General features: G+C 41.8%; 1 non-coding gene across 1 annotated transcript; it reads right to left on the bottom strand.

The window, feature by feature from the left end:
* Positions 1-9971: 9971 nt before the first annotated feature.
* On the bottom strand, positions 9972-10107 carry LOC135273513 (small nucleolar RNA SNORA42/SNORA80 family). The gene has a single exon (XR_010341303.1). It is a non-coding gene; the product is annotated as a small nucleolar RNA SNORA42/SNORA80 family (small nucleolar RNA).
* Positions 10108-10467: the final 360 nt, after the last annotated feature.

Genomic DNA, 10467 nt, shown 5'->3' with positions numbered 1-10467 from the left:
TTATGAGAATTGGCTCCCACACTTATAGAGGCCAAGAAGCCCCACAATATACCATCTGCATGCTGGAGTCCCAGGAAAGCAGTGGTGGGATTCTGTCTGAGTTAGAAAGCCTGAGGACCAGGGTAGCCCACAGTGCAACCTCCAGCCTGAAGCTGAAGGCCAAGAATCAGAGGTGGACAGGGGGAGGGGGAGTGTCAGAGTCTGAAGGCTCCAGAACCAGGAGCTCCAATGTCCAAGGGCAGAAGAAGACAAATGTCTTCACTTGAGAAGAGAGAATTCACCCTTTCTCCACCTTTTTGCTCTGTTTGGGCCCTAAACAGCTTGGATAATGTCCACTCACACTGGTGAAGGTAGATCTTCTTTACTCAGCCTGCTGATTTAAATTCCAAATTTCTTCCTGAAACACCCTCATAGACATACCCAGAAACAATATCTCACCAGCTACCTAGGCATAAAAGTAATCATCATGGCCTGGCACGGTGGCTCATGCCTGTAATCCCAGCACTTTGGGAGGCTGAGGCAGGAGAATCACTTGAGCCCAGGAGTTCAAGATCAGCCTGGGCAACATAGTGAGACCCCATCTCTAAAAAAAAATACAAAAATTAGCCAGGCGTGGTGGTGTGCACCTGTGGTCCCAACTACTCAGGAGGTTGAAGTGGGAGGATTGCTTGAGCCCAGGAGGTCAAGGCTGCATTGAGCTGTGATTGTACCACTGCACTCAAGCCTGGGTGGGTAACAGAGCAAGACCCTATCTCAAAGAAAAAAAAAGCATTCATCATGGACACACTCTGAGGGGACACCAATCACAGACTGGTGGGTTTATAGGCAAAGAACTACTTCCTTTAGTCATAGAACTGGAAGCCTTTACTGAATTGTGCACTTGAAGGTGTGATGGGCTTTCAGGTGGGGAGACAGTCCCTTTAGGAAAGGCAGTGAATTCTCTTAGGAAGATAGAGCTTTTGGGCTTGAGCTACAAGATGAACAGGCTCTAGAGTTGCTGGGACAGCCAGGCCCCTACAGAGCAAGGCTGGGATGCTGACTCTCAGAGCATCCGTGGGCAGCTCTATACAGCCCACCTTTCCCCCTGCCCTCTGAAGAGCATGTCCCACATCCTTCCAGTCGTGCACGCACTCCTCCTCTTTCACTCTTGCCTTTGTGAGTTCTAACTCTCAGGATCTCCCCTGCTTCCTTGGGTGGATGCCTGAGAGATGAACCCACACAAATAACTGCTAGTTTGATGTGCTACTTCTTCTTCTAAGTGTTCTAATCTTCACAAGATGTCCACAGAGCCATCGTGTGCCAGATCTTAGGTTGTCTTGTCCAACCCCTTCTCTGTGGACAGGAAAATGAACTCGAAATAGGAGCACCACCTGCAAAAGGACATACTAGGAAGGGGTGGAGCCTGATATGAACAGCCAGAGCCTATTTAGAGCCTGGCTCTTCAGTTTTAGAGTCTTCTCTACGCCCTCCTAAAACCATACCTAAATGGGAAAAAGAATGAACGGACTCCCAAATACTGCCCTGCCTCACTGTGTCCAGTTTTTATTTCCAGACCTCTCCCCCGCATGCCGCACTCACATATCCATCTGTCTATCTGACTGTTCCATTGGAGATCAAATCTTACATGTCTAAAACTAACCCGAATCTCCCCTCCTCTCCAAACTTGCTCCTCCCGTAGTATTCCTTATTTTAGTAAATGGCAAGTCTATCCTTCCAGCCTCTGAAGCCAGCTCAGTCATCTTTGTCTTTCTCTCGTACACCATTTTCTAGCCATTGATCCGTCACGGCAGAGACCACAGCCTTTCTTTCCTTATATTGCAATCGCTTCCTACATGGCTTTCCTGCTTCAGCATCTCCCTGCTCCCTGCAGTCAATACCCCACACAGCACCTGGGGTGGAGGGAGGACCAAATCTCTCTCCTCTCGTAACACTTCTATGGCTCCCATCAGGCAAACGCTGTGGTTCTTACCATGACACATGGCATCCGCTGGGGCTGCCTCCCACCCTCAGCCTCTACCTCATCTCCCACCACTCCCCACTCCCTCACTCTGCTGCACTGCCCTGGCCTTTGTGCTGTTCTTCAAACTTGCCAGGAAGGTACAGGCTCAAGACCTTTGTGTGAGTCTTCCCTCTTCTGCCAACTCTCTTCCCAGATGTCCAGGGCTCACCCCTTTACTTCCTTCAGGCTCTGCTCCAACCTCACCTAGTAGAAGAGGTCTTCTTGACGGCCCCATAGAACATCGTAAGAGTGGCCCTTCTTCCCCTCACTCCCTTTCCCTTTGTTTACTGTTCTCCAAAGCATTCACCATCCTGACACATTTTATATTTACTTGTTTGTTTACTTATTCATTTTCTATCACTCTGCTCTAGAACATGAACTCCATGATGGTGGGGAATTTGCTTTGCTCACTGCTGAACATTTCCCAGCATGTAGAGCAGCACCTGGCACTTAACAGATGCTCAATAAACATTTAGTGAATGAACAAGAAGTGATTCTGTGGCAGACACTGTAGGAAGCATTTTATGTTCATTATTTCATTTCACCCTCACAACAAACTTGTAAGATGAACATCACGTTTTTCTGAGGAGGAAATGAATAACCAGAAGGATTCAAAACTACAAGCAAAAGGTTCACAGTGCTCACTGCTGCTAAGTGGTAGAGACAGGATTTGAACTCCGTTTCGATTCAACTATCCTTTTTTAAAAAATAGAAGACATTGCAGGAATTATTCTATTATTTATTCTAATGTAAAGCCAAACCAACAGAATCAAACATATTATTCTTCCTAAAAACATTTGCATTTTTTAAAATTTTCTTTTGTTTTGTTTTTGAGACAGAGTCTCACCCTGTTATCCAGGTTGGAGTGCACTGATGTGGTCACAGCTCACTGCAGCCTCCATCTCCTGGGCTCAAGTGATCCTCCTGCTTCAGTCTCCCAAGTACCTGGGACTACATGCACGCACCACTACACCAAGCTAATTTTTTTTTTTTCTGTAGAGACGAAATCTCATTATGTTGCCTAGGCTGGTCTCAAACTCCTGGACTCAAGCAAACTTCCTGCCTCAGACTCCCAAAGTGCTGAGATTATAGGTAGGAGCCATCATGTCCAGTCTTTTAAATGTTTGCGTTAAAAGATAGTATGGAGAATGTGGTAGTGTTGAATCCTTTATGGTGGAATTTCATACATTCAGCAGTAGACTGTGCTAGTTTCCCCAAACCTATCACATAGGTGACTCCATACTCTCCCTGCTCACTCTATCTATAACACGGGATGCCTCACCATACCCCTTTTCATACAGTCATCCTGAAGGAACATTCCTGTCCTGTACAACATCAGCGGTCACCTAGGTAAAGAGTAGAGCCCTGGATCTGTACTCAGAACACCTGGATTTGAGCTTTTCTCTACAGCATACTCACTGGGTGACCTGGACAAGACATGACACTCCTTTGAGCCCAGCCTTGCTCTGTCCTTTGTAGGGTGGTTATAAGGCTCAAAAGAGGACACCTCAGCAAGTGCTTTCCAAAGTGCTGTCACAACGCATGCTGTCACTATTACCCTCGATGCTAATTCTCTCTCACTTGGAGCTAGACATTTGCATTTTACCTGAAACTTTAGTGCTGACAGACACACATCTCTCCAGGGCCACTCTAAAATGGTAATAAGATCAGCAATTCCATTTTATCTGCCTCTCCTCCCCTCCTGTGCCCTCTGAGCTGTCTCACACCTTTGCTGTCATTCATACCCACACCCTTTATTTTATTTTACATACAGAATGCACAGGTTTCTCACTCTCAGACACACTCAAGAATACTGAGCCTTTCTTCCCCATCCTGAGTTTTGGATATACAGAATTGTCTAGAGAAGGTGGCCCTGTGGGAGTAGGGCAGAGCAATTAAGGAAACACCTCAAAGAAGCTCCTAACAGCAGAAAAGGGAGCCTGTGTTTGAGGAATGGCTAGCAGGCTGAAGCATCTTTACTGTGAATGGTGAGGGTGTAGTGGGTCAGAGAGTGCTGGGGTAAGCACAGCTGTGAAGGTAGAGCCAGGCGGTCCTTGATCCTGCATGCAGTGAACTTTGGCTGTATTAGTCTGTTTTCATGTTGCCGATGAAGACATATCCAAGACTGGGTAATTTACAAGAAAAAGAGGTTTAATGGACTCACAGTATGGCTGGGGAGGCCTCATAATCATGGTGGAGGTGAAAGGCACATCTTACATGGTGGCAGACAAGAGAGAAAATGAGCACCAAGTGAAAGGGGTTTCCCCTTTTAAAACCATCAGATCTCATGAGACTTATTCACTACCATGAGAACAGTATGAGGAAAACTGCCCCCATGATTATATTATCTCCTACCAGGTCCCTCCCACAACACTTGGGAATTCTGGGAGCTACAATTCAAGATGAGATTTGGGTGGGGTCACAGCCAAACCATATTAGTGGCAGAAGCTCTCATCACAGTCATCTCACAGCCTCCTGAGTAGCTAGGATTACAGGTGCCTGCCACCACGCCCAGCTAATTTTTGTATTTTTAGTAGACATGGGGTTTCTCCATGTTAATCAGGCTGGTCTTGAACTCCCGACCTCAGTTGATCCACCTTCCTCAGCCTCCCAAAGTGCTGGGATTACAGGCATGAACCACTATGCCCAGCTAAAAAGCAGATTTTTAATATAATGTTCTATACACTTCTTTATTCATACTGACATGTAGCTGGGTTTGTGCAAAACCTCCTGCCAGACCTATGAACCTTAACAAGGTATAAATATTATTTACCAGTTTCTGTTGTTCTTCTACACACGATGTACACAACTTTCCTCACTCTGTTTTGGGGGCCAGTCCTGATCAGGGGTATTTCAGAAATCTACTTAGTCAGGGTTTTTATTCTTGGTTGCTGGCTATATTCTTGCCTCTGATGGAGGTGTGAGTCTTATTGACCCTTGTGCTCTGGGAAGAGGGGCGTCTCTATTTCCCATGCTCTCTCACCTCCCAGGAGCCTCAGGCTTTCTCCTTGGCTTCCTCCTTCCCCAATCCAATGAAGACCTCACAGAGGTCCTGTAGTTTAGGTGTCCTAGCCTCATCACCTGCCAGTTAAGGAACAAGACCTCTCTGAGAGCGTGGCTTCCTGTGTGTAAAATGAAAAACTCACCCCTACTGGTCATTGAGAAAAAAGAGAGAAACCCATGATAAGAAAATGGGACTTCTTCTCAGGATGAAGAAAGTGGGAAAGATTGATATTCCCACTGTAGAATAAGGAAAAGCTGGATAAGCTACAAAGTTATAGGTTTCATGGAGCGCATGAGACAGAGGCACCAGGTAAACCAAATTCCAGGGAGGAACGAGGCCCTCAAAAGCAACATTAGACACATACAGTCTCTTCTTTGGCAGAGCATGGGAGAAAGACATGGCTGCCAAGCAAGCGAGTAAGAAAAAATAAACTGATATGTTAGCAAATTCTTAGGGGCCCAGGATGGGCCAGCATGTCAGCTTGGAATAGCTGGGGGTTTCGGACACAAGGAGAGCTTGTTCTCCCCGGCAAGCTCTTCTTGAGCCTCAAAGACTGGGGCAGGCAGAGACTGGTGAGAGCCTCCTCATTTGCAGGGGCAGGGAGATGGTATGAGCAATGAATAGCTAGGGGACAGGCACAAAGCCTGCTTACTTACTTCTCTGGTCTATTTTCTTCTATGAAGCAAGAAGTATTATGTCATTTGGGAAGAGGTAGTGAGCCATTTAGAACCATGACGTTTGGAGAAGAGTAGAAGTAAAACCCATCTTTCTCTGGAGAAGGTAGGAAACCCTTTCCCAGGACATGGGCAAAGAGCCACTGTTACTGGAAAAGTAGAAGCAAAGACCCTTTACTCCTAGGGAGGACGGGAAATCTCTTGGGTCCAGAATCCTATGCTGATACCAAGAAGAGTACTTCACAGCTGGGACGTAGCAGTCCATTTCCACCCAAGACTAATAACAAATACAAAACAGAGTTTCCCTGTCACAGTGAGGAGTGCAGGAACATCAGTAAAGCCTCATCCCCAGTCCCAGGTGCCCAGAGTCTACCTAAGACTGAGGCCAGCCCAGGACAAGAGAACATGTCCTGCCATACCATGAGCCGAGCACTGAGTAACAAGAACTCTACTGCTGAGGGCAGGGGAATAGCAGCGAGAAAGGCTCCCTCCTGCAGTGTAACCACTCAAGAACAGTGAAACATTTAGGGGGAAGAAGAAACACCAAGAGAAACTCACTGGCATCCCAGACCCACACTAAGCAGATAGTAATGGCATCCTACTACTAGAAGAATTTGAAGCTCAAACCAGCTCAACTCCTGACTAGTCTAGCTCAACTCCCATCTCCCATTCCCACATACACACTAATGGCGTAACAGTAGAAAAGGCATTTCTATTTCCAGGTGTGCAGAACAGGTCTCCAAATGACCTTGGTTAACCCAGCTCTTCCTCCTTTGCTTGCAATTTGGTACAATGTTCTGAGAAAGCAATATGCTGAGATAGAAGGACTTGTCCAGAGTAGCATGGGCTTTGCCCTCATTTTTCCTAGAACAGGATGTCCTACAACACTTGTGCACCGTGATCCAGGTTTCCCCTGGGGAATGATACCCAGAATGCCGTGATTTTGTAGTCCCTCAGCTTTGGTACAAAGTGGGACACATGCAGATAAGACTCCATTTGCTGTGGACAGCTTTCCTGAGCCTTGGAGGACTGGCTTACCATGGATCCCAGGCTTCTGTTGATTCTTGTTGCCTATTGGTGAGTAATAAGTTGCTTTGTCTGACTTGTGTGGGTTTTCTATCTTGCCATACTCATACTCTGGTAGCTGGGTTTGTGCAAAACCTCCTGCTAGATCTATGAACCTTAACAAGGTATAGATATTATTTACCACAGTTTCTATTGGTCTTCTACACATGATGTATAGCATTCAATAAAAAATTTTAAGACAGACAAAATTGCAAGAGAAAACAACCTATCTTCCAGAGATAAAGGAATCAACAAAATGCGAATCAGAGAAATCCAGACATTGGAACTATCAGACAGAAATTTTAACATAACTAAATAATATGTTAAAGGCTCCATGGGAAAATATAAATGCATGAATTGGAAATTTCAGCAGAAAGATGGAAATGAGAGAGAGTGTCTGCTAGAAATTAAAACCATGATATCAGGGATGAATTCCTCTCACAGGCCCGAGTAAAGTAGACACAGCTGAGAAAAGAAACAGTGAACTTGACAGCAGGTCAATAGAAACTATTAAAACTAAAACACAAAGAGATAAATGAATGAAAAAAAGATCAAAGTATTCAAAGCTATAGGAAAATATCAAATGGCCTAACATGCACGTAATGAAATCCTAGAAGAAGAGAGAAAGGACAAAGTAGAAGAAATATTTAAAGACATAATGATATTTTTTAAAAAACAACAGATCTAGGAGTTACAGAGAACCCCAAGCAGTAGATGCACTTTTACAGCACCCAAACATTTCATTGCTAAATACCAAAGATGAAGAGAAAACCTTGAAGGCAGCCAGAGAAAATAAACACATATAGAGAAACAAAGATTAGAAATACAAGAACCTTCTTGTAAGAAACTATACAAGCCAGAAAAAAAAAAAAAAATGAAGTGATAACTTTAAAGAATTGAGGGAAAAAACCCTGTCAATCAAGAATTTTGTACCCAGAAAAAAATATATCTCAAGAATGAAGGCAAGATAATGACTTTTTTAGACAAAAAAGTTCTAGGAGAATTAATTTCAGGCAGACTTGGTTCTATAAGAAATGTTCAATTTTAAGTTCTTTGTGTAAAAGGAATATTATAATGAAATTGAAACTTGAATATAATCAAGGAATGGAAGAGCACAAAAAGGTAAACATTAAAATAAACATAAAAGACATTCTATTTGTTGATTGCATTATGAGATAGTTGGCTAAAGATAAAAAGAATAACAATGCATTGTACAGTTTTAACATAAAGTAAAATATATGACAAAAACAGCACAAAATAATTGGAAGGAGAGATTGTAAGTATATTGTTGTTTCTTATACTACATATGAACTGGTATACTACTATTTAAAGGAAGACATGATGAGATAAAAATGTATATTAGCTACCCAAGTCAACCACTGAAAAAGTTTAAAAGGAGTTTAACTAAATGAACTAATAATAGATATAAAATGAAATCAAAGAAATAACTAATACAACCAAAGGCAGGAAAATAACAAATCAAACAAAGCAAAATAATAGGAATGTGGTAGATATAAAGCCAACCACATCAATAATTAAAGTTAAATGATCTAGGACTTCTGCTTTTAACCAAGACAGAATAATAGTGACCACATTTACGCTCCTGCCAGAAACCAAGAAACTGGACAAATATGCAAAATGATGATTTTCAGGACCCTGAACATTAGTCAACAGAAGATACATTTTCCTGAGAGATAGAGAAAAAACAAAGTGAGACCTGTGATTGCCCAGGTAAACTCCTTTGGGAGAGTTCCCAGGTCTGGTTTGGGGAAAGCAAACCCAGGAAAATCCTAGAATACTATTTGATGAGAAGACAGAGTTGACAGTTCTGGGAAAATAAGGTAGCTCAAGTTTCAGCAGAGAGTACCAGAAAATCAACAACTACAGAGGGAGAACACTGAGATCTCCAGAGGGTCCCTCTCAAATATTCTACAGGGTACTGATCAGTGCATGGGTATGAGGAAACAATCTGAGACTGAGGAAAGAACTACCCAAAAGGATTGGATGAAACAGTACATGGCATTCACAGTGACTAGAAATAGTGCCTATTCCTACCAGCCCAGCTGGAAAACCTCACAATTCAGGGGGCATTAGGCAGAGTACTCCAGAGGATCTTCCTTGGTGTTTAGAAATAATAAGCCCTAGACTAAATGTGACTCCAAGTCCTACCTATCATATTTTAAAAGCAATACCTGAAAGGATCTAACTGTTTCTAAGTAACTTAACTGCACTCCTGAACAAAGCTCAAGAGCATTTATAGAAATACAAAAAATATCCAGCACACAAGGTAAAATTAACAATGTCTAACATCCAGTAAAAAATTACCGAACATGAAAAGCAAGAAAATATTAACTAAAATGAGCAGGTAAATAAATAATCTGAAAATGACACAGAATAAATAGTGATGTTAAATTTAGCAAAGACATTAAAATAGTTATTTCAGCAAATTAAGTAAAAACATGGATGATATAAAAGAGACAAAAATAAAACTTTAAGGATAAAAATTACAATTCTGAAATTTTAAAAAAGCATTCAATGGGATTGACAACTGATTAGATATTGCAGAAAATGCATAAACTTGCTGGTGATTAATACTTTCAGATTTTTTTTTTTAAGTCTAAAAATGTATTTACCTTCATTTTTGAAAGATATTTTCAATGGATATAAAAAAATACTGTATAGAATGCTAAACTGAAATTTTTTCTTTCAGTACTTTAAAGATGTTACTCCATTGTCTTCATGCTGGCATTGTTTCTGACGATGAATTTGTTGTTATTCTTCTCTTAGTTCTTCTACATGTAATGTCTCCACTCCCTGTGCCTGTCATCCCCCAGATGTTTTTCATCTGTTACTGGCTTTGAGCAATTTGATTTTGATGGATTTGAGTGTCATTTTCTTCATGTTTCATTGAGTTTCTTGAATCTGAGAGTTTATCATTTTCATGATATTTGGGAGGTTGGGAGTCATTATTTCTTCATGTATTTTTTTCTATCCCCCTCTGGCCCCTAGTACATGTATATTGCATCCATGAATATTGCATCCATGACTTACTGATACTCTGTTGGTTTTTTAATTTTTTCTCTTTGTATTTCATTTTGGATAGTTTCTATTGCTAGGTCCTCCAGTTTACTAATTTTTTTTCTGCGATGTCTTACCTTTGGTTAATCCTATCTAGTGTAATTTTTATTTCAGAAAACATAATTTTCATCTCTAGAAGCTCAACTTGGATTTTTTTGCAATCCCCTTTAGTACTCACAGCCTGTGGGTAAGGAGGCAGGGCAATGGTTCAAGGCTGAAGTTTACACTGGCATGGGCACTCTATGAGGCCCACAGAGAAGCACACCCCCATGAGCCCATTACCATGCCACCCATTACCATGCTCTTGGGTTTGTTTTATATCTTTCATTTCTCTACTTATCATGTTTAATCTTTCCCCTAGGTTTCTGAACATATGAAATACAATTTAGGATGATCATTTCGATGTTTTTTTCTACTTCTATCCTCTATGTCAGTTTTGTGTGTTTCAATTGATATATTGTCCTTGTTATTAGTCACATTCTCCTATATACTTCTTTATATGTTTGGTTATTTTTACAGGATCTTAGTCATTGTACATTTGCTTTATTGGGTGATAGGTATTTGTGAATTTCATAAATATTCTTGAAGTTTGCAATACAAAGCTATTAGCAAGAGTTTGACACTTTCAGGTCTTGCTTCTAAGCTTT

This window comes from Aotus nancymaae, unplaced genomic scaffold, assembly GCF_030222135.1.
Source record: "Aotus nancymaae isolate 86718 unplaced genomic scaffold, 86718_ANA_hifiasm-v0.15.2.pri h1tg000007l, whole genome shotgun sequence".
Classification (NCBI taxonomy): Eukaryota; Metazoa; Chordata; class Mammalia; order Primates; family Aotidae; genus Aotus; species Aotus nancymaae.
The sequence above is the reverse complement of the archived record's forward strand: the minus strand, read 5'-3'. Positions and strand labels throughout refer to the sequence as shown.